Genomic DNA, 25,196 nt, shown 5'->3' with positions numbered 1-25,196 from the left:
GGTGGAACTAAGCTGTTTATCTGACCTTCTGAGAATCTAGGAATGAAGCCAAAAATCCTAAATAGTCAGTGTAACTGGTGTGACAATGACCATACTACTATCCTTAATGTTTATACACATAAGAGTTAATTAAAAAACTGATATAAATTATTCACATTTCAATATTCTTATACATCTTTATTGTACTTATTTTTTAAAAAAAATAAATGTTCATTTTATTTATTCTTTCACGTCATGCATCTTGATTCCATTCACTTTCTGTCCCTTCATATCCACCCTCTGCTCTTGCAATCTCTTCCCCAAATAAAATAAAATTTAAGAGAAAAACAGAAAAAAGGAAAATAGGAAACAATCTCTTGGAAGTTAAAATATGACATAGTGAGCCATGCAGTAAATATTTTTTATCAATATATCTTTATGTGTAAGTGTTCATTGGAAAAAGTCATTGGTCTGGTCTGGTTCAAGGCCTTTGGTTTCTACTTTTCTATCTATACTGGGCCTCACTGGGAGCCCTCTTGGATATCCTATTGTCGACCTATGTCATGGGGATTCTGCAGCTTAAGTCTGCAGGACTGGCCTCTGCACATGCTCCACTAGATCACAGATGCTATGGCTATTGGGGTCATCCTACTTATCACTCCATTTCTGGGCCTAGATAGTTGCAGGGTTGCTCAGCCCCTGTCTTTACCGAAAGGATGAGCTCTTTAGCATTGTCTTGGCTAGTTCATCCCCTTCAGTGATGATCAAGAGATGGAGACAGCTTTTCATCCAGATTTCATGCCTTCAGGATCAACTCTACTGTGCTGCCAAAGCAAGGTGCAGAGACTAATTCTCCCCAGTGCTGCAGCTGATGAGCGGTTGGGGTCAGGTCCCCCACCGGCTGCACATGGTGAGGGGAAAAGAGGATAGGGTATCTTTCCCACACCACCGCCTGGCAGATGAGATGGGCAAGACCTGCTCTTCCCTTCCCCTGCCCTCAGGACGAGCTGACCTGTGCCTCTGCAAACAGGGTCTTCTGTAGAACAATGGTTTTACCCTGTAAACATTTTTTTTTTCTTGTACTTGTTTAATAAAAGGCTGATTGGACAGTAGTCAGGCAGAAAGTAGAGATGGAGCAATGAGAACAGGAAAATTCTGGGAAGAGGATTCTGCATTCTGCAGTTGTGACCCAGCCACAGAACAAGCAAGATGTGACTGCCTCATCAAAAAATGGTACCAAGGCACGTGTCTAGCATAAACAAGAATAATGGGCTAATATAAGTTATAAGCATTAATAAGAAGTCTGAGCTAATGGGCCAATCAGTTTATATTTAAGGTAGACCTCTGTGTATTTATTTGGGATGAAATGACTGCGGGAACTGGGCAGGACAGAAAACTCAGACAAAAAGGGTCAGTTCTATTGTGCTGCCCAGGAGAGGAGTAGGACCCTCTTTTCCGAGGGCTTTGGCTGGTTAGGAACAGGACCTGTTCTCCCTGGTGTTGTAGCTAGTGAAAGGTTGGGCCAACTCTATACAGCCCTATCCTCTTAACCTTTACTGGTATCGGGAGTCTTGTACGTCAACACAGACTGTGGCTGCATCAGGACCATGAACCCTGATATAGGCCCTGGCAGCAGCCCAGGCCCGGACAATACCATGGCCCTGCGTGGCAATGAGGCCACCCTCTTCAACCTGATCCTCTCTGCTTTTACCTCTTCAGATATGTCTCTGTCCATGAGATATGAACCATCCTGTTTCTATCTCCCATACCACACTGTCATGGTGACTAGCGGCTTGGCACCGCAGGCACCACGTGGGCCTCTGTTTTCTCCTTGAAGCCTGGGGCAGACTGCCCTGGGCCTACTTGGGAATCTTTTTGCCTTGCTCAGTCCATCACGTCACTGGGTAGAAACATGCTTCCTCCTCCCCTATTCCACTATCATATGGCAAGTACTTTGAGATAGACTACCCTCTTTTTTTTTTTTCTGATTTCTTCATGGCCTTCTATGTTTACAATACTAAGCATCCTCAGCTGATTCAAAATGTATTCTATTTTGCAGAAATAGGCATCACATTGTTTGACAAGCTGAACAATACTAATGAACATTTTTAAACTATTTAAACTATGTAATTGTAATTTTACCAGTTTGTTATTCTTGTACCAACTGCTATGGGTACTAGTTCACCTAGGAGCAGCAGCTCCAGTCTGTATCCTGGATGAAAATCCTCTATTATTGATTTCCCTTATTATTGTTCTCATTTGTTGTTTCTACTTTATCAACGTCTGTTTCTTAAATTTTTAAGAATCACAGCAAGGTATCTCTTGCTCATTTGGCCTGGATTATTCTTTCCCTCCACTCTCCTTTTGTTCAGATAAATCATTTAGTGATTTATGTGTTGGCTTGTGTGTATCCTACTTTAAAAGTTTTTTTTTTAATGACCTTAAACTAGCCACCTTTCCATGTTTGATTCCCATTCTTTATCTGAAAATTGAAGCAGGGAACTTTTGCAGTTCTAGTGAATGTCTTCACTGTGTCATAAGTTTTCTCATCTGCACCAAAGGAGGCATCATTAAATAATGGCTTGGGGAGGAAGTAGTCAACCCCACTGATAATAGTACTCTTAATAACACCTTTGTACACTTAGTTTGGAAGACAAACTGATAATGATCTCTAAATGAACTCTAATTGATGGAGCATCAATGTTATCATTTCTCCATCTTTTCCTGGACTAACATAAAACAATAAACACGTACTTATTAAAAATATTTTATAAGTGCTGATAAGAAACATGGACAAACTGTCTTGCACAAATATTAAAGGCAACAATGCAGTTTTAAAATAGAATTATGGCCATATAGATATCTCTAAATCAGTCCAGAGCAGAGTTTGGAAAATCAACAAAGTATCAGTATTAGAAAAATTTTAGTGGTCAATTATTCTTTAAGCATAAAAATTATAAAACCATCTCACTTAGAAGACAGAATTAAAAGCTTTTGGGATAAAAAATAATGAATATAAAATTTTTCAGTGATATTTTAATTTCTCAAATCACATTTCCATTAGCTATTCCATAGAGAGACAGTTTTAATATGGTAACTCAATCACTAACTTTGATCTTTTAAAAGGAGTCTTTCTTTGAATAGATAAAACATCATTTGTTGCTGTAGAACAGAATGATTATCAACCAAATGTCAATTTCCCACTTCAAGTTACACTGGAAAAGTGAATTGTGCCACAGTGTCTTTAATCTTGATATTCAAGTTTCTGTTAGAGATCATATCTATACACCAGGTAAGAAAAACCAATGCATCTAGCATACTACTGACATCCATTCCACAAGAATGAATTCATACCTGGTTCTGTAAACCTGGTTTTCAAAAATTGCTGAGAAGTTCTTTGGTCCTGTGGGTGAACTTATTTCTGTTGTGTAGCTATATTGTCATTTTGAAAGCTGTCTTCTAAACATTTGTGTTTTTTTTTTATCAACAGACAGATGCCATTGCAAGCTTTAATCAGAGAAGCCCCGTTTTGCAAATAATTGCAAAGATGGTGCAATTAAGTTGGGGAGATTAAGTTGCTGTGAAGTTCTCAATTCTAAACATGATGTTTATATCCCATCCCCTAATCCCTAAGGCTCAGAGGGTACATAAATAACGAAGAACACAGGGAGAAGGGTTATGAGTTGCTCTCTTGTGAACATGGCAAAACATTGTAGTCATGACAGTACATCAGCTGTTGCCACCTGAAATGTACCTACACAGGAATGAAACTATCAACAGACATGATTTGGAAAATAAGTTTATAGGGTCCTACCTTTGGCTGCTGATGGATTTTAGAGATAATTGCCTTTAATTGTGTACCCTTGGAGGAGCTACCGGGTTCTCATGGATAGTTCCAAAGCCATAGTTACACTAATGATCCTGGTTAAACTTAGAGCATTTCAGGAGAATGAAAAGAAATAAAACATCACCATCAAAATCATGAATGTGGGTAGGGGACTTACATGGAAAAGTGAGAGTCATGGGTTAAAAGGAAGATTATAGAAGGCAGAGGTTATAATAATCAGAATGAACTTTATACATTATGAAATTGTCAAGGGCAAACTCAATAAAAGTTATACATAAGAAAACATTGTAGTTTTGATATCTGTTAATTGGCATTATAGCAAAGAATTTTATTTCACTTATCATTGAATGAACGCTTATAATTCATCGTATCTTAGACTGACAACTGGGCACACTAATGAAAACAGGAAATCAATGTTTTGAATTAGATGGTAGTTACTATATAAAAATAAATAAAGTAGCCACTGACAGGGCAGGGGACACACACTTTTTATCTCCTTGCAACAAGATTGCTCATGATCTTAAGAGAATTTGGACATGTTTTCATTGAAGGGGGGATATAGCATCCTATCAAATAAAGTAAGTGATATAATTTGGATGTATTTCTGAGAAATTATTTCTAAAATATATCTCAAAAGAGGGCATTTTTGATGTGCATGAATGACAAAATTCAAATATTCTTGATTCTCTAGGCCTTGCATCTTCAATAGTGTACATAAAGAAAAAACCAGGTAAATAGGGATGGATAATATGCTAATGTGACTATATTCTCTTTTTAACTGAAACCAGTTTTATCTGAATACATAGCATGTTTTCCCATCTCTGTGATGATGCATTTCGTTTTAAGATACCTAGGGATATTGCAGTTGGATGTGGCCAAGACATTTAGCCCTCATGAGGCTCTTTCCCTTCTGTGTTGACTATACTTCTCAAGTGGGACCAGTAACTATTATTTCTAGAATATGACAGCCACACTCTGGTATCAGAGGGTCTGTCTTTTGGGGATGGGCTTAATCTAGGGGTAACTGAAGACTTAAGTTTCTTTTCTGGGACCTTCACAACACAGGAACATGTGGGGCTGGGGACCATCTTTTTTAAGAAGTGAGAAAAATTGCAAGTGTATCTAAATAATTTTTTTGGAGAATACAATCTGTGAAAACAGTTTTATTATTCAACACTTCTGAAATGTGAAAATGAAATAAACAAACCCACACCAAAAGCACCATGGGACTGAATCCGTTTTAAAAGGAGGAAAAAGAATTAGCCGGAAACTGGAATCTTTGTGGTAGGTTGGTTGCTAAATAGTAGTCACCTGGGAACTGGGTGTTATCAAAAGCCTGCATGCTTTGTTTCCAGGAAAACAACCTTGCAAGGACTCGCATGACTAGCTGATATTCAAAATGTAAACATTGATTGCCAAGGAACATCTGTAGAATAATTGTAGGGCTTCATTAACTTTTAATTCCTGCTTCAATAAATTTTTACATGGCTTGATAGAGTTGAGAGGCAATACAATTATGCTTTCTGATGACAAAATATTTCAGTAGGGGAAATGCCAACTCTAAAGTTCAGAAAGATTAGAAACAGTCACCAATTCTTAAAAGGTCTCTGTCAAGAAGTAAAAATTAAGAACAATTTATTATATCAATATCCTAATTGTGGGTAACTCTAAGCCTGTAACCTTATATTTTAATAATCTTATCAAGTGCATATTAATCTTTTCAAAGAGCTTAAATGCCTTTTCAAAATTTTAGTTTTCTCCCCTGTAATTTATGTTAAATATTAGTTACTGGTGATCAACTCTTTAAGGCAAATATATCAATTCCATGATTCCAATTTCCCAAAATACTATCAAGTTCACATATATTTTAAATATAATTTGACAGCATTTGTCATATATCTTGGCATATAATAATTATGTAACTCTGGATTCAGAGTTGAAAACTACACAAGAAATTTTCTGGCTAGTTAATTAGAGACAGAACATAAAACCAGGTATGGCTGTATGCTCTTGTAATTTTAAAATGTTAGAGGCTGAGGCCGGAAGAGCACTGTGAAGTTTAGGTTAGTCCTAATCCAGCTTGGACTATATAATGTGAACTTGTCTCAAAACGAAACAAACCAAACTAAACAATAACAACAACAGAATTAATTAGAAGTGTAACATGTTGTCACAGACTTGCTATGGCAATTGTAGAGTACTGGTTCATGAAACAGATGAGATCCTGGGAACTAGCCTCAAGATTCCCAGACAGACTTTACAGATGTCTGGTCAAATCTCTGTGACTAAACATTTCAGCTAAAAAACTGTCACTTGGGATAAGAAGAGAGTCCTTGCCTTCAAATATCAAGCTCAACCTTTTGCATCCTTTATAGCAGCACTGAATTGACAGCCCAGTTCAGGTGTCTGTATCCTCACATTCAGGAGTACTGAAAGAGTGTCAAATCTTCTTCAGCTTGCCTCTCAAGACTTAAACAATGTATAAATTGTCTTTCTCAATAAAAGGAGGCTTGAGATAAAGGGAAAATAAACATACACAGAAGTCTTCTACATTCAGCATTTTATAAAACACATAATTTATATATAGATAGCTACATAGATACAAGGAGAGACGATATATAAGATATATGCATCTGGTTGCTGTTAATTGAAGTGTAATATTCTATAAGCTCACAGTAAACCCTGAATTAACTGATACTAAACAGTTATTCCTAGGAAAAAGAGACCATTAATTCTTTGTGAGCATCTTGACTCAAAGTCTTTACTAACACAAATTACATTATTGACTTTCCATAAGTTTCTGTTTAAAGATGCTATATTGAATGTATGTATATTATTGCTACATTGAAAGAAAGCCAGAACCCGAACAGATTCTCAAGCCTATGCTGGACTTTTTTGTTTCAGCTCTTGAACCACACCAGCTAGTGTCCCTTTTGCAGTCTTAGTCTTACGCTGCTTTTGTACATTTTGTTTGTGATTCCGCTGTTTACAATGGCACAGTGCTGACATGCTATCTAAAGATGTTCAAGGAAGCTGTGGATAAGCTCCATTCATGTGCAATGTTGAATAAAGGCACTTATTTGACAAAAGGGTTATCTTTATTATTATTGTTTTCTGTGCTGAAGATCAAACCTTGGACCCCTCTGAATTATATCTGCAGGTCAATTGCTTGACTTTTGATGACTTGTAAGTGCTGGATAACTCAGTATGTTTGCAATTACATCCACAAACATGTGAATAACAGACACCATTCTCCTAGGGTTGATTTGGGGCTAAAAATAAATTTTAGTAATTACATCAATTGACTAATGTGAAACTTGTCAATAGTGAAGTAAGATTGCTTATACGTATATATGTTTATGTGTCTACAATTAACAAGTATTACTGTGATTTTGCAAATTGCTTTGCACAGCCATACACACAGAAAAAGCTAGGACCATACTAACTATGATCTAATACACAACACAAAGCTTTATATTTGTTTTGACAGCACTCAATCTCCAAATTGTCCTCATTTTCCTATTATAAATATTATTAAAAGGAAAATTATATGTTTTCTTATATTTGATTATTCCAATTGGCTATTAATACTTTGAAAGCTCTTTGTATAGATTGTTGGCTTTAGTGTTGCAGAAAGTTATCAATTTTCTCAGTCATTGTTTAGTAATTCCTTACAATAACCTGGTTCCCAAGTGCTGTGTAATATTTTTCAGTTTATACATTCCTTCCAGGGTAATTACTTAGTCAATTAATTATTTGCCTTTTATTGCTTAAAATAAAAATACCTTTATTCAAATCCTGAAATGAATTTTTGTCTTTTATTTCCACATCTGATGAGCTGGGCAGACCTCATCAGTCAAATGACTTCCCTGGGTACTTGGCAGATTAAAGACAATACAACACAAATAAGCTAACTCCTCTCAGTATTTCCATCTGTGTTCTTCTTTTTTTCTGGACACAAGCAGAAAGTTAGTATGCCTTAGAGTTTCCAATACTTTAATGTTTTCACTCTTTCACAGCCTTCTCTTGGCTCACTGACTTTTGACATTTGGTTTCTGTCAACAGAAATGATCATATGAAATCTATCTTAGGAGGAAATGAGGAGGAAGAACTATTTGATCCAAAAATTATGTTCCAGATGGAAAGCCTTACCAACACTAGAGTAATTCATTGGCTTTGTTGATGCCTTTGATGGAGGTGGATCAGAAGGGTTGTGTTCATTCACGTTTAAACCAGGGCCAAAGTCTGGTTCAAAATGACAAGAGGTTTTCACATCCACAAAAAGTACAATAGACAAGAGTGGTGGATCAGGCACATATGTTGGAGAGTCTGGAGACCCACATGAAATATATCAGGAAGAAAGACTCCATGCATAAGGACATTAAAGAACCAAAGAGGTGTGGCAGATTTTAGAAATTACAGAATGCTTGATCTTTGCTCTGCTTCATGCTACTTGCTAGAGTGGGCATACTCAACTCTAAAAGTATCATTTTAAGCATGAAAGAGGTTGGGATTCTGGCAGATAAGGTTAGATATGTTTGGAAAACAACAGTGGTTTCTCAAAATTACATGTGAGTATAAGTTTATTAAGAAAGGTGAATTTAGATTTGGAAAGTAGTAGAGAAAAATAGCCCTGACTCGAAGGCGTAATATTTCACATATTCATTTATCTGAAGTAAAAGCAATTCTTCATGTCTAAAATTAAATAAGTGCCTCAAATTGTTGCTTCGAGGATGTACTGCTCTGATTTTAAGGTCTCTAAACCTCGAAGGTATCTCTGAGTTAAAATGGATGATTTTTCGTTTCTTTTGAAACACAAATTAATGGATTACCTTATAATTCAAGAGAATTTAGATTTGGTAATAGAACTTAAATTTGATAATAGAAAAACATAATAATGGAATTTAAAATTTATTGTTGAAAAGTTAGCTAGCAGGCACTAGACAAACATGTCCAATGCTGATGGTCCATATATGAGCATCCCAGAGTCCACCTTCATGAAAGGAGTCAAATTGTGCTCCATATATATAAGCAGCCCAGAGTCCACCTCAGTTTAAGGAATAAAATGAAGCTCAAGCTCCCTTGATCAGAAGCCATCAAACAAACCTCAAACTAGAATTTTACTTCGAGCATAAAAATTAAGCGTGTATGTGTATGTAGGAGTGTGTATGTGTGTGCTTGTGGGGTTTGGTATGTGTGCAAGTGTATGGGTATAAATGTTTGGGTGTGTGTGTGCGTTTTTCTGTAAAGATGTGATAAAAGTTTTTTTTTCATTGCCTCAGAGGAGCCTGTGTGAATGAACCTACAGAAATGAACATTTAAAACCTAAGTAAATACTGTAAACTTTCTCTTATAAGAAAAAGTAGAACTGATCAGGAATAAATGATATTTTGGCATATGAACTCTGGATAAATAGTTCTTCAGTTATGGTTATAGTGTAGGTGACTGTGAGACCACAGGAGTGAAACCCTTAGAAAATTTTTATGAGAATCAAGAATCCACTATTTTGCAGGAAGATGGTCATAGATGTATTTTAAAATGGAAAGAGATTTTGAATGCTTTGATCATAAAGAAACACTGAATGTTTGATTACTTGGATATGGTCACCCATATTTAAACATCATACAATGGCTACATGTACTAAAATGTCACTTGATACCCCATAAATGTGTATAATTCTTTTAAAGATACCTGTTAAATAATTAAAACTCCAGAAATATTTTTTAATTAAATATTTATTTTTTATTAAATATTTTTTATTAAAGATGCAACAAAAAAAAAAGATGTTGGCTTGTCTCAGAGATTCCTGAAAAGAAGCGAAATGGAAAAAGCTCTCTCAGAGCTGGGAGCTACAATATGGGAAAGTGGGGAACAAAGCAAGGGAAGCAAGAGTCCTCATAGCACACATTGCTAGGGATGTAAGAACAATAGTGGCTGTCATTCGAAAATTCACCTTGTGTATTTACACTACAGGGATTATCCTCTAATGCCCCTTGGTCTGTGAAGGATTCCCAACAACAACCTTATATTATTTGGAAGAATGAAATAAGGCACTTTCAGACACGGTTGAGAGTACAGCTGCTACAATCCAGCCCATCTCGTTCAAATGCTGAATGTAGCATAAAACCAACAAGACAAAATGCTTTGTTTTCCTTAACTGCGCAAGTATAAAATATATGTATGCATTTCCCCACAGCATTATTTGGTGTATATACACTCTTATACTACTGCTAGGAGGTACACAGCAAAGATTAATATCTGGCAATAAATGGACACAAGGGAAACCAGAGGAGTTTGAGTGTTTGAATCAAGTCATGAGAAATTGAATCAGAGCTGAGATTTAGAGGGACACAACCTGACAAGTCTCAGCTCATCTTTGCTCTGCTTGAACTGCTTGGCATCTCCAGAAGGCTCATTGATTGGAATTCACCTGCACAAGTTTCATGCAGAGAAGTCCAGAGATGATATTAAGATATCAATGGTAAATTTGCATTTTGGAAACCTAGAAGGCTGCAAGTCTGGGGATATTCTGATTGTATGCATTATGCACAATGTGAAAGATCTCTCTCATCAAACTCTTTAAAAATATTCTCTGTGAATAATTACTTGTATAAAATATACTTTTTGTCTTGCTAATAAAATTAGCCCATTTTAAAGGAAGAAAATATGTATTCAGTTATTACTTTTATTTTTCAGGATTCACTAGTGTGAAAGTCATCCTCAGTTTTACTATTCTCAAGAAAAGATAATACATGACACTTGGCTCTTGACGTCCTGAACTTAACCTGTGTTGTCATGTATAAATTGCTTTATGTAGCAAGTAACCTTTTTTTTCCTATTTTAAATGAAACTATTTATGTAAATCATCTATAAAGTGCTTTTTGACTCCACAATTATGTAATTTTTAAGCATCAATAGCCATTTGAGTTATTGCATTACAATAAGATTGCTATTTATTACTCAAAGGAAGTATTTTTCCCCATTATTCTTTATGGAAAACAGTTATTTAATAGTAAGTTTTAACAAATAAATCACATGTATAAATACTTGTACCTGAGAATGTAGTTCTTATTCTATTTTTAAAAATTTGGTATTTGTTTCAGTTGTATTTATTTGCAAGTTTCCCCATTCTAACTTGATGAGAAGGCAATTTACTCACCCACTGGTTGTAGCAGGTTGCAAGGATTCAGGACAATATCAACAGGTGGGGATATTTGCCAGGAGTAGACTGACATGTTTTTTTCTAGTTTTGGGAAGCCTTGAATAATGATGAAAACCGTATAGAATTGAGAGTTATAATTGGTGGAGATACTGGGACAAGAAGCATGACCTAGGGAAGGCGGAGGAAGAGGAATGAATTGTTGACTACATTCATGGTCATGTTCTGAGACTTGCATCTGGAGACAACACTATGTAATGCACTGATTATTATTAAATGTTTATTTCCCTTCAACTTCTTAATGACCTCATTTTCACTGTTCTTTATGATTTCATCTGCAGACTTAATACCATTTTGACATAAGTATAAAGACATCCATTAGAATAAATAGTACAAAAACACATGATCCATCTACCTATTCAGAATGAAGTTGTCAGATTTATGTCTAATTCAAAGCCCTAGTAAGTTTGCACCATTTGGGAGACTGAAGAAACAGAGTTGGGAAGGCCTGAAATAAGTGGCTACACAGAGACTTCAAGACACATTAGCAAGTAGAAGGACTGGTAGAAAAGGGGATCTACATCAAGGAAGAGGAAGCAAATGTAGACAAGTCTTCAGAAAACTTCCCAGTGCATTGTCTAATCAACTGCATTCATTCAAAATGTGCAGTGCCTAAGAAGCTGCATTCATTCAAAATGTAGACACTCTGGCCTGAGATGCTCTGAATGTATTAATTCAGATCAAGGCATTTGCTCTCTATGTATATTATTTTAGGATTATGATGCCAGATGTTTCTTGTGCAGAATGTTGGCAATGGAATTCTTCATGTATTTACCTTATGATCCCTATCTGAGAGGCTTTGGCTGAAGCATACACGAGCAGAATACTTGATTAACATCTTCGCTTAAATCTAATCATATTTCCCATATCGATATACTCAGCAAACTTAGGATCATTGATGTTAGCTATTTGTCTCAGTTTTTGTTGATTTTATCTAGTCCTCAATTGTACCATGTGAAACAAAATTAAAAATATATAATTACAGTCTGCTTGATAGGCTGTTGACTATTGCGAGCTAAAAGCATGCTGTGCTGGCTGTAGAAACACGGCCACAGTGGTCTAATTTCCTCTAATCCACTAGGTGCCTGCTTAATTACAGTCTTCCATTCATTGGCGCTCTGGCTGTATTCCACCTCAGCTTGTATATTTTTTTCATTCGGTTTATTGTCTATTTCTTTTTTCATCGAGCAGCATAGAATACAAACTATGTCATTTTGTTCCTTGGCTTTCAACACTCTCCATTGAGCCATTTCTATATTTTATTGCAGTATGGAATTTAGCTTTTTTCTCAGACATAGAGAACTAAGGCATCTATAATAAATATTAGTCCTTAAAAGGTTTTGTCGTCTTTGGGTGTGAGAATAGTATGAGAAATGACTGAAGAACCTAGGAATCCTATCAGCTGTCAAACTGGTAAGTAAGGTGGTTACATGGAGGATAAAAAGAGATGTTGAGAAATAAGTCTCTTACAATGTAGGTTTTGTATTTAATGGAAGAAAGGGAATTGAAGGACCCTTGAAGTGATAAAGCTGTTGTGATATCCCTTGTGGTCTTGGCCACATGCATGAAGACATTTGTCAATACTCATAACTATACACTTGAAATAGCTACCTGTATCTGCTGAAACATTGTAAGGTTTACATAAAAGTGTTCCCAAACTAAGAATAAAAATGAATAACAATAAAGGTGGCAGTGGATAGTATGCCTTTTAATAAGTTTTAGCCAGAAAATATTTTATAACATGACTGGAAACCTGACCAGGAAGCAATCAGTCAACTTAAAATTTGTTGACTACGAAAAAAATCAATGATTGTCATTTTAATTTTATTATTTCACCTCTTCTGCTTATTAGTGACTGGAGAAGCAATAATGCATAAAAGAAATTAGAAGCGAGAAGAGAAAACTAGATTTTTATTTGAATGCTGTTAGAGAAAGGAACCAAAATCAAGTTCATTCATAATACTCTCATTCTGTTCAAGCAACTTTAATTATTACACCAATATTCATGATCTTCAAATGCAATTGCCTCTCAACTTACCATGAGGTTAGGTCAATTATAAAATTAATTGTAAAATGAAAATACTGTAATTTAAAAATACATTTGATCCATCTAACCTATGAAGCACTGGAGCTTAGTGACACAGTGTATGGAGTAATATTATTGCTTTATCTTTGTGCTCACATAGCTGACTGGGAGATGTGTCACACCGTGGCTGTCTGGTTGAGACACCCTATTCCAATAATACCAAAAAACCTCAAACTTCTGAAATAAAAACATGGTTTCTTCCTACTGTGTATCATTGTCACACTGTCATAAAGTTGAAAAATATTTTATGTCGAAGCATGATAACTTGACATTTATCTATTTTGCTCACTTTTGTTTTTGGCAAGTAAGGTAGGCTCTGTCCAGGAGAAGCATTCACTCACAACTCACAGTTATGATTTAGAAGATACTATCATGCATGGAGCTTTGCTTGATGTTCTAAGCCACAAATCAGGATATATATATATATATATATATATATATATATATATATATATGCATATGTATATATCATGTGAATTTATCCTTTCATTAATTCATACCAGTGATCTCAGAAAAGGTAACCAAAGAGTAATAAACAATGGAAAAGGTGGATTGAGTTGACTTTCAGATATTACTATATATAATATATAAAAACCACGAATCTTTGCAGTGTTGCGATGACATGCAAGTGCTTCAGGATTTTATGCAGAGGGAGTGTGGTGAAGAATAATTACATTCATGCCAAGAATGTTGACACTAATTTTTATTATTTACTTTTCTTGGAAATTAAGGAGACCTGAGATGCTGCTTCTTACTCATGTCATGGACATTGACTGATAGTTTATCTGGGTTGGTAGGGATTGCCATGGAATAAGAATGGGGACTTACTAGAAGGCATTTTGGGTAAGTACATCAATAGATTTTTTTTACTGTTTGAGAATATTCACTTTTCATGTGAATTTTCAACTGCATGACTGCATTTCCTAACTGTAGATGATCAACCATTGTCGGGTAGCATAATCTAGCTAAGAAATGTCACAGAGCATGCCAATATTGAATGAGTTCTTTCTTGTGTATGATGAGAGATATGCACTGAATAAGCACTGAATCTGTATATTCTTTTTATAGCTCCAGCTGAGCAGTTACTGGATATATTAGGTATTAAATACCCAAGATGACAAAACTCTTAATACTGATATTGAAATTATCTGATAGCAAACAAAGTAAAATATAATCATAGTAGGGTGGGCAACTTACTTGATGAAAGGTTAATTAGGGTTCACGTATTCAACAATGAATTTCACTGATTTAGCCTCATTGGAGTAAACTACCTCTTTCAATTTGGATGTTTAGCATCAATTTTGCTATGTTTTAGAGTTATATTCATGGGCCAAATTGAATGTGTTGTTCACATTCAATATTATCCTTATAATATTCCATTTATCAATGCTTCTAATAAAGGGACTGATTTTATAGGGACAGGAGTAATAAACATGGATACACAATTCATTGGATTAAGAGGACTAGCTATGGACTCTACTATAAAAAATTCTCTATTATAGACAAGATTTTTAGACTACTGAGGATTGTCTCATGAACATAAGCATTCCTGAATTGTATATCAAAACCAGGAAGCAGTGCAGTGTTACATGGTTTTCAAAGATACGTGAGGGTATGAAGCTTATGGTACTGCAATGTCACCCTCCAGATTGTGGCACAAGTTTCTTTTTTCTCTTTTGTTTTGTTTTTGTAAAGATAAGGAAACAAACTAATAGAAAGTTAGAATATTGCCTATGCTTTTATACATTAAGATCCATTAAAAATAAAACCTCTGTCTCAAGGTCTATGGATAGCCATTGGTTTCTGTATTCTAAAACTCAAGTAAAAAGTTTGTCTATTTATGACACTCAAAAATATTTCCATGGAATTCAGAGCTGAAATTGACACCTGACAAATTTAAAGTCTTCATTCCACTAAATGAACAAAATAATAGTTGTGTTATTGCTGGATGTGTGACTTTGATTGTTACAGGTAGCAATGACCTACATAATCTGTTTATAAATAGGTATTTTAAATATGGGGGATATTCTGGTGACATTAAAACTAATGATAAAGTAAACCAGAGGCAGACACACTATAAGGCTTACTATATTATGTAAGGACCCTAATCCTGAGGTTAAATAAATGCTAAAAGATAAGGAATAGATACAAAGAGATTGTGTAGTACGTAAAGGAATGTGACACCGGGCTAATAGTCTGAGTTCAGTTCTTGGGTCCCACATGGTAGAAGAAAAGAGCTGACCCCTCATCTTCAAGTGTGTTCTACAGTATTACTCTATGCATGATAAATTAATGTAACTTAAAAAGGAAGTTTGAGAGTGAAAAATCCTATCTTGAGCTAATGACATTTTAATAAATGAGGACTATAATGTTCATTCTTATCCATATAATACCACATGTATGTGTGTGTGTGTCTGTATAACCTTACATGTTTTCTCTCTTACCTTTCGTTTATTGTTTTATGTTCACGTGCTTTTATTTATCACCTAGTCTATAAATTACATGTTATGAAGATGACAGCAGAAGATACTTAGAAAATCAATGACTGCCACCTTGGTGTCTTGGGTTTATGAGGCTTTGGGTTTGGCACTTTTTCAGATATAAGAGAGTTTAAGTTTCATTTGTCAAAACAATACTTGCATTATGTTACACTGGAACATTTTCTTACTGTTTGAAGTTTAAATGTGGGGGAATATCTAGTGCTGTCGGATGGTCAGGAATATAGACAATCACAGGCACCTGTCACCTTCTTGTGGCCCCAGCACATCTTACATCCATTCACTGTGAATTCAGTGCTGTGAATCTTACCTCTTCCAGGTAGTTGTTCTTCATCCTGTTTTCCCTGATTACAAAACAAAACTATTTTCCCTGAAAATAGCTAAGTCATCAAAGCTACATGTGTCAGGTGTGTTGCTCAAAGGTTCTGTTTTGGAAGAGAGTGGCATGAAGGAAGCACTCAGAATCTCTCCTCCATTGTTGCAGGATCCGCTGGAGTTATAGCGGCTCTTAGAAGCGTATATATATCTGGGCTCGACATCAGTTCTAGTGTTTCCTGGGAACTGTTCCTAGGTCTTCAGCTTCTGATCTCAGAGGACACAAGAGGTCACACAGTCACCAAAAGTTGTTTCTGTCTAGTCTGATTGTGGTGATTTGAATAGGTATCGTCCCCAATAACTAATGTTTGAATGTTTGGTCTTTAGGAAGCTACTTTGCTTCCCACCATGATGATTACCGATGTAACCTCTGAAACTATAAGCAACCCCTAATTAAATTTAAGAATCTCTGTGGTTATGGTGTCAGTAATAGAAACCCTAAGTCACTGATAGAACTTACTAGAATAACTTATTCTAATAATGTTATGCAAGGCATGTGTACATATATGTGCAAGTCTATACAAACACACATATGATATTATTTTTTCTTCATTTGTTAATTCTTATACACTAATAAAATTAAAAGAAAAATAATTTGGAAGAATACATGATTTGCCTAGGTACACATCAAAATGCACGACTGTATGTGTGTTTGACATGAGTGAACTTGTGTGTTTGTGATATAAAACTAATTCAGTTTAAGCGTGTATTCACCTTTAATTCCTAGTATATCAGTTTTAAACTGTATTTCAGTTTTACACTTATTTGGAAATATTTTGCAAGTATCTTTATTTTAACAAAATGGATCAGATTTTCAATATCAAGCAATGACATTTTTAAAACTAACCGTATGGCACAATATCATTAAATCACTTATTTACTCTTTAAATTAGTGTGTGTGTGTGTGTGTGTGTGCGCGTGCGTGCGCAAGCGTGTATATGCATGCACACACATTATTGTGGGTGCCTATGAAGATCAGAAGAGGGCATCATCCCTAGTTGTTGGAGTTACAGGAAGATGTCAGTTTCCTGATGTGAGTTTTGGGAACCAAACTTTGGTCCTCTGAAGAGCAGCAAATCCTCTTCACCACTGAGTCATCTCTACAGCCCTAATATATGTTGGAAATTCTTTGTTCTTATCATGACTGATGGCCAAATTACCAAACTATTCAGCTAAAGGAAACAGATTTTGAATGATGTCTGGAAGCAACTAGAGTTATCTGTTTAAGTAACTTCATGATGCCACAGAGAAGCTTTGCGCATTATTTGTTGACTTCAGCTAATAAAGTTGCTTTCTACGACACTACTTTTTTCTGAATTGTTAAGACCTTGTTCAGGTTTTTTTTTTAACTTTTTAAAATTTGTTTCTTACATGTGAGTAAGGAGTTAAAAAGACATAAAATCTGCAAATATTGACAAGTTAGATTATTATTATGTTTCTTTTGGAATTTGAATTAAAAAATGAGATAGCATTTTAAAATGCCTGTCCAGTAATCCTCCTGCCATTTTTAAGTATGTCCTTCAGGGCTTTCTGCATTGATTTCTGCTGGATTCTCATTCGAACCTTTATAGAGGAAGAACCTGAAACAAAGAGGCTAATGGATTCTGTCTTCTTGGAGTAGGTGCCAGCACTCAGTTCTGATGTCCTCAGGGCACACAGAACAAAGCAAAATTAGAGCCTCCTGTTCTTCTGTGAGCTTAGGGAGTATGGAAGTACGCCGGTCATTTTCACTAGAGCTTATGTACAGTCCTCTCCACAGTATAGATTGCCTGGGACAAAAAAGAAATACTCTACTCTATCTACTCATTGGCTGCTTTGCAGGAAAAAAACAAAAAACAAAAAAAAAAAAAACCAACCCTAATTCTTCTTTCTACTCGTGGAGTTTAATCAATGGAGATGGTGGACAGTATACAGCCGTTTGAGGACCAATGACATGTCTTGGCATTAAGCAAGAACAATTTTAATTTGTAGCTTCATTCCAAATCTGAGGGACAAAATAAATAAATAAAAACCTCCATTTTGTAAAACAAAAGGTTTTAGATTTCATTTACATCAATATAGCAAAAATATATAACAATAGTAATTAAAACAAAACTTGTCTATGCGCTCTTAAAGTGTGTGCTTCGTAAGCTTTGGCTCACAATTTCAATATGGAATTTCCCTAGCTACTCCATTTACGAGAGCAGCTTCATTTAGCGGTGGCGTTTTATGTGCCTTCTCTACATTTGTAAACCCAGCCCTGCTCTTTAGGACTAGGAATGGACACAATTTAATTCTGTTTATTATAGAAATCAAGGCCTTTTGGAAGGAGATTGTGAGCAGCTGTTTAATATTGTCTCTCTGTTAATATAGAGGTTCATTTCTCATGCCCTCTGAGGACAAGGCAATTCAAGAGATTTCTAGAGGCTCTTTCTGCAGCGCTGCAGGTTGATGCCAGGAATCAGGCGCAGAGAAGCTTTGCTGCTAATTGGTGGGGCTGGCTGCAGCTGGCAGGTGTCAATTTAAGACCCATACTCCAGTAGGATTTCTGGGGATTCTACCTAGAACACATCCCTAATCAAAAGAGAAAATGAAAACATCGTTTCTGTTATACAACTTCCCAGCCACATTTTCATCTTCTGTAGCTGGATTCAATATAAGTTTTTGGAATGAGGACAGGCAAGGATTATCTCTGCCTCTCTCAGATGACTGTATTTAATAGGTAAGGAAATTAAATGTTTCTTAAAAAAAACAGTTTAGTTAAAATCAGAGAGCCAACTTTAAGATGAAATGATGGTTTTAGTCATTTCATCTGCAACAGTAACGGGCTGAAATCATATTTACATAAAATAGTCCCTTGGATATGGCATTTGATATTTCCTACTGTGACATAAATGGACCTATTATATTTGATGGGAAATCAAACCAGCAATTAGCCATTGCTAGTTTTTGAGGTAGGGTTATAAGACCTCATGTAACACAGCCATGCATTTGTCTCACTATATAACTGAGGGTGAACTTGAACTCCTGATATTTCTGCTTTTACTCCCAGGTGCTAGGATTATGGGCATGCACTGCCATGCTTAGCTTCTCAATCTCAAGAGTGACTATGGCTTTGTAGCCACTATCTTAAATCTTAGTCCTTTTCCATTAGAACAGCAATATTAGGAGTTAAAAGGTAGTACTTTTTTTCTTTCTTCCTGCAAATTCCTTTTATTAAAGTGAGTTTACATATGCTTATTTACTTATTTTATTTTTCTCATTGATTTTTATTGAGCTCTTGTGAGGTATAGTGGTACACATTTGCTATTTTATCACTTGAGAAGCTGAGCCAGTAGGACTGATGAGTTTTAGACCACCCCAGACTAAACGGTAAGACCTTGTCTCAAAGACAAAATAGAACATTAATGACAAAGACAAAGAACAGCACTAATTCTTAAATAAAGAATGAGTATATAGAACACTGAATTTCCTTGACAAGATGAACTGGAAAATGATTAAATGGAGGAGCATTGTGCTATACCTATTTTGGGTTAACCACGCATTTAAAAATAATATTGTACTCACTGTAGATTTCTGAAAACCTGTATCTTCTCTATCCTGAAGGCAACGTCTGTTCTCTGCATTAAAACTTGATATTTTAGATCTCTCTCTCTCTCTCCCTCTCTCTCTCTGTCTCTCTCTGTGTGTGTGTGTGTGTGTGTGCACGTGTATTTCTAACATATATTTGGAAATTTTGATTTGTCCATCCATTGGTTTATTGCCCCTCTTAAACACATAAAGTCTGATATTTATTAGCAAAAGCAAATCTCATTTGGGAAAGGGGTGGGAACAGAGTGTGATCATATGGCTTTTATTTGTCATGGCTAGCATTTGCTTCCAGATATTCCCATTACAACTTCTGTAATGTTAGTGTGACTTCATCAGGTTAGAAAACCTACTGTTTAGATTTTTATAAAATGTTGCAGAAGGAAATGCTTGAGTAAGACAGAAGCATAAGTGATATCTCAATCATCTGAGCTATGCCTGCTGCATGACTTGAATTTAATCCCTAGAACCTATGTAAAATTAAAATCTATCTATGTATCTGTCTGTCTATCTATCTATCTATGTATCTATCTATGTATCTATCTATCTATCTATCTATCTATCTATCTATCTATCTATCCATCCATCCACCTACCTACCTCCATCCGTCTATCTGTCTGTGTATCTGCCTATCACAAACCATCTTAAAATGATGATATTTGAGTATAATTATGTATTTGAGCATTAATTGTGGGTTTTTTTTCCTGGAACTGTGTTAGCTTTCTCAGGACTATGGTAAAATAGAGCAACTTAAAGTGAAGAGATTTATTTTGGCTCATGGTTTCAGAGATTTCTGTTCATAATGTTCGGCTCCCTTGACTTTGGTCCTGTAGACAGAACATCATGACTGTGGTAGCTGGTGAATTGTAGAGAGGAGAGAGCGGGAGAGCAGAGACAGGCAGAGACAAAGTAAAACAGAGACAGAGAGATGGGGAGGAGATCCCCTTAGGAAGCAGATTTCTCCTTTTGTATTTTGATTCCATCTAGGCCTGCTGCCTATTGTAGGGTGCCACCCACATTCACAGCACATCTCTGTCCTTCGAGAGACATCCTTGTATACACCCACAGGTGTGCCTTACTAGTCTAAGTGTTTCTCCAGTCAATCAAATTGAAAGCTGTGCTTACCACAACAGTGGCACTTTAGGAATTGGGATTCCAAGGCAATGCATTTCAGTTTTCATCTCAGATAACTTATCACTCAAGTGATAATCACTCAAGTGATTGTTAGAGTGAAGACACTCGAAATGACTTTTTAAAAAAATTCTTTTTAAAAAAGAAAAGAAAGTTTTTAACATGAAATATTAGAAACTGAAGTTTTTTTGGTGCTTAGCATTCATGCATTCTCAAAACCTCAGGGGAAAGATACGGGAGCAGTGAGTGGAAAACATGTAGGGGATGTAGGGGACAGTATTGGGTACTGTCAGAGAGAACCTTACTCTTTGGTTGTTGTTGTTTTATTGTTTAAACATTTTTAACCCATTTGTTTGTGCTGCCGTTTAAGTTTGATGATAATGCCAGAGGGCATATCCATCCAAGCAAATTGAGCAGGACAAATACATGAAGCGCTCCCTCTTATTCTCGCCCACTACTTTACCTGATCATGAGTTAGTAAGGACACCATCATACAGACATATACATGTGAAAACAGACTTCAGTATCCGGCCTCTAGAAGGCAATTGTAATTGTGGAGCTGTTTCCTCCAAATTGAAACATACCTTCCAGGAAAGAGGAAGGGAGCTTATTGCACTCAGCAGGTAAGAAAATTAGAGACTCAAGAAGATCAGAAAGATACAAGGTTCATCCAGGAGGTTGTATAAATAGTAACAGCTGCACAGGAGAGGGGTCTCTTCTGCTGGCAGAGCTACCTGTATGTTGTTCAGGATGATTTAAGGGTGCAGCTTTTTCTAGCAGTCCCCCATTCTTGGGGTGGTTTTATTGTTTTTTAATTTATTTATTTATTGGTGTGTGTGTGTGTGTGTGTGTGTGCGTGTGTGTGTGTGTGATGTCTTTCAGTCATTCATGCTCCTGTAAACAGCATCACAGTTATGCTCCTACAAGCCATCCCTACAGCCCCTGGTTCACAAGCTGGACTAGAATAGGATCATTTCTCTGGCCTGTCACTGGTGCCATATTTGGGGTAAAGCAATGTTTATTGATGTCTCCTTGGGAAAAGCCACATAACAAATAAATGACATCTTAGCTGCATCTGTCATTAAGCTGAAGAATTCTCCTGTCCTTCAAAAATTAAATCCTGACTACACTGACAATGAATGGCCAAGGATGAGATGATTAACCGGCTTGCAAGCCACAGCCAAAAATTGATTTGGGGTGAGGGTGCAAGGTCAGTGTGTAAAGCACTTGTCATGAAAATGTGAGGACAGGAGTTTGGGTCCCCAGAACTTACATAAGAAGCCTGCCAAGTGTTATGGACACTCATAACTTCAGCACATAGAAGTGTAGATAGAGAAACCTGGGGCAAGTTCGATAAATAAGACAGATAGAACTGGCAGGTTCAGCAAAAAACCCTAACTCCATAAGTAAATTGGAAGATGACTGTAGAAGATACCCAATGACAACTTCATGACTCACATAGACAGTCATGTACATATGTATGAATCTGCGTCTATACACGTGTGCCCCAAACATGCAAACATGCATACTCTTATTAATGCATAGTATACACACACATACACTCACACACTCAAGTGTATTTACTTTTCTCTTTTCTTTAGGAGAATGACATAATGGTTTAATCACATGGGGGCACTCTAAAAGTTTTCCAGCCTATGCTATGCTTACATGGATTTAAAATGAAGTGACTGACAGGAGCATGTGGTCCTGGTATTGGAAGAGAAGGCAATTAAATTTATATAATACAGCAACATGCAGGTAGTGTGAACCTAGGTGGAGATAAAAATCCAGTGACCTAAAATCATTTAAAATACAGTACAGCTGTTTTCTTCAAAAGCTTTATATTTTTCTATATGTGTGCATGTGTATCACACAGCACTCACACTAGTATGTTATATGTAGGATAACTCTTCTCATATTCTATATGAAGAAATTGCTGTCTTTCTTAGCTGTGTGTCTTTGTGCCTGTAGTTTAGCTTAGGCAAAAACCATCTCCTAAAACATTCACTCTACTTCCTGGAGCTTGAGCTGATACAAGGGAATACATTTTAAAATAGATGAAATGTTATACATTAATATGATACAACAGCATTCCTGTCTTCTATTTAAAAAACGATGTATGTAAGCATCATAAATTCCTTTTACATATGTTTCTGACCATCTGTTATGGATGTATCAGGGAACAAAGTACATGGAAACGGTAACAGGTCGCAATTCTGCATTAATGAGATTTCCGTCTAATTGTATGTGCTACAAAGCTTCACATAGCATCTGGGGTCAAAGGCCAACTTTTTGTATGCTTAATTCAACTGAACTTCTGAACTTTAAAATTTGCTTTTCAGTGGTAGAAAGATTGTACTAAAGAAGCAAATTATTTGGCCTGGTCAAGAATTATTCATTTTCCCCCCTTATACTCTAATCTGCTACTTCTAATTTTCCTGCACCTTTCCATCAGCTCATGAGAAGGGCAACCATTGTTTGAAAAAAATAATTACTTTTCTAAAGGAGAAGATGTATATTTTGAATTATATTCTTCTTTTCAGATGTGTTCATTTACCTAAAGATAAGCTTATGAGATGATGTGAACTTCAACTATAAAAAGCAAAGTTTGTATTTAATAAATGAGTTTTATAATGACATCTCTATTTATCCTAATACACTTGTGATTAATGCCTTCTTATGGAAATTTTATCCATCTCATTTAATGGGAAAGGAAAATGGCTCAGTAACTTAAGAACTGGCTGACACCCCAAGGTAGTTCTTTGTTGACATCTTTTGTTTCTTGTTTAAATTCTTAAAAATTAATTATGTTTATATATATAGTATAAGTACATATCTATGTATAGAATGTAAAGGCACATGCGTGTGTGTACATGTGGATGCCAATGGTCAACATCAATTGTACTCCTGAATCACTTTCCATCTAGTTTTGTGAGACAGGATTTCTCCATGGACCTGGAGCTTATAGACTGTCTAACCTGCTGCCAATCAAGCTTCAATATCCTCTTGTGTCCGGCCCTCTCAGCATTAGGGTGAGAGATGTATACCATGCTATCCCAGCTTTCAGATTGCTGCTGGAGACCAGAGTTTATGCCTTCATGCTTGCCTGGCAGACACTTTACCATGAACCATCTGTAATGGTTTAGATAAAATGGCAGCGCAGTTCCCCGAAGGCCAGCCTTGTCGCACCACCCAAGGCCTCTGTGGGTCCCAAGTGGGTGGAAGTTGGTGGGTGAGAAACAGCGGGTCAGCAGGGCCGGTCCCACGAGGAACCACGGTGGGTGAGAGATGGATAGGCACGCCATGCAAAGAATGTGGGTATAGTTTATTTAGTGGGTTGTGGAAGGGAAAGGAAAGGGAGAAAAGGGAGAAGGGAGAAGGGAGAAGGGGATGAGGTGGGGGGAGCCCGAGCAGAAGTTCGTCTTCTGGAGAGAGACAAAGAGAGAGAGAGCACAGGTAGGAGACAGCAGAATATCTACGTCTGTCTGCGGAGAGGGCAGGGTTTGTCTCTTAAACAGACAGGGTACCTGAAAGACCAGGCCAGCAAATCATAACACCATCTCCCCAGTCCTGAGAACTTTTGTCGAAGCACATTATTCATCGTGCGTGATGACTGCTTCCAGACTCAGGCTTAGGAAAGTAAAACGAACAACGTTGAAACAGCTGGATTTTGTTTACATGACACTAATGACATATTTAGGCAGCAGCAGGACTTGAACTGGAGTTAGGAATAGAAAAGTCAGCACCTAGACAAACTTGTCCTGGGGGTCAGTGTACGGTCCTCTTCCCCACTTTCTGATTTAGCCTATCTGAATCATCAGGTTTCTCCATAGAATTTTATTTACTTGCATATGGAAAGAAACGAAACAAATGAGAATATAAAAAACTGCTTGTTGTAGCATGGTTATAGAGCGCTTGCCTAGCATGTGTAAGGCCCTGGGGTTCTATCTCTAGGCCCACAGGAAAACATCACAAAACGATAACCCCTAAACCAGACTGATAGTCTCAAATAACGGATACATTAAGAGGGCATTTTAAATTTTGTCCTGATTCTCAAATGTTGGAAAGATAGTTCTGTTTTATGCCAATACTTCCCCCCTAACAAAATCTAAAAGTTCAGAATTTCTTTGGAAATAATAACTATGTTTTCTGAACTAAAAATCTTAGGAAGAGTGACGCTGGTTTACCACCATGAAAGTCTTTTTAGTGTCTGGCTTAACAGAGACTGGAATCTCACAGAAACTTGTGCTCACATTACTGACATAGCACACACCCTAGATCCCGCCAACACTATACACCTGGGAGGTGATGAGAGTAAAGGCAAGTAGCCCATTTGGGCATCATTTTGTAAATGCTTTTGCCCTCATGAACTGTTCCAGAATGGTGGAAACAATCCCAAGCATCCATAACCACATTTGAGAAATTTTGCTCCAGGCAGCTAGACACTGAGCTTGCCCTGTTATCCTTCAGAGTCAGGGAGAGCAGCTATGCTGT

Source organism: Microtus pennsylvanicus, chromosome 12 (assembly GCF_037038515.1).
Source record: "Microtus pennsylvanicus isolate mMicPen1 chromosome 12, mMicPen1.hap1, whole genome shotgun sequence".
NCBI classification, from domain to species: domain Eukaryota; kingdom Metazoa; phylum Chordata; class Mammalia; order Rodentia; family Cricetidae; genus Microtus; species Microtus pennsylvanicus.
Note: the sequence above shows the minus strand (reverse complement) of the source record.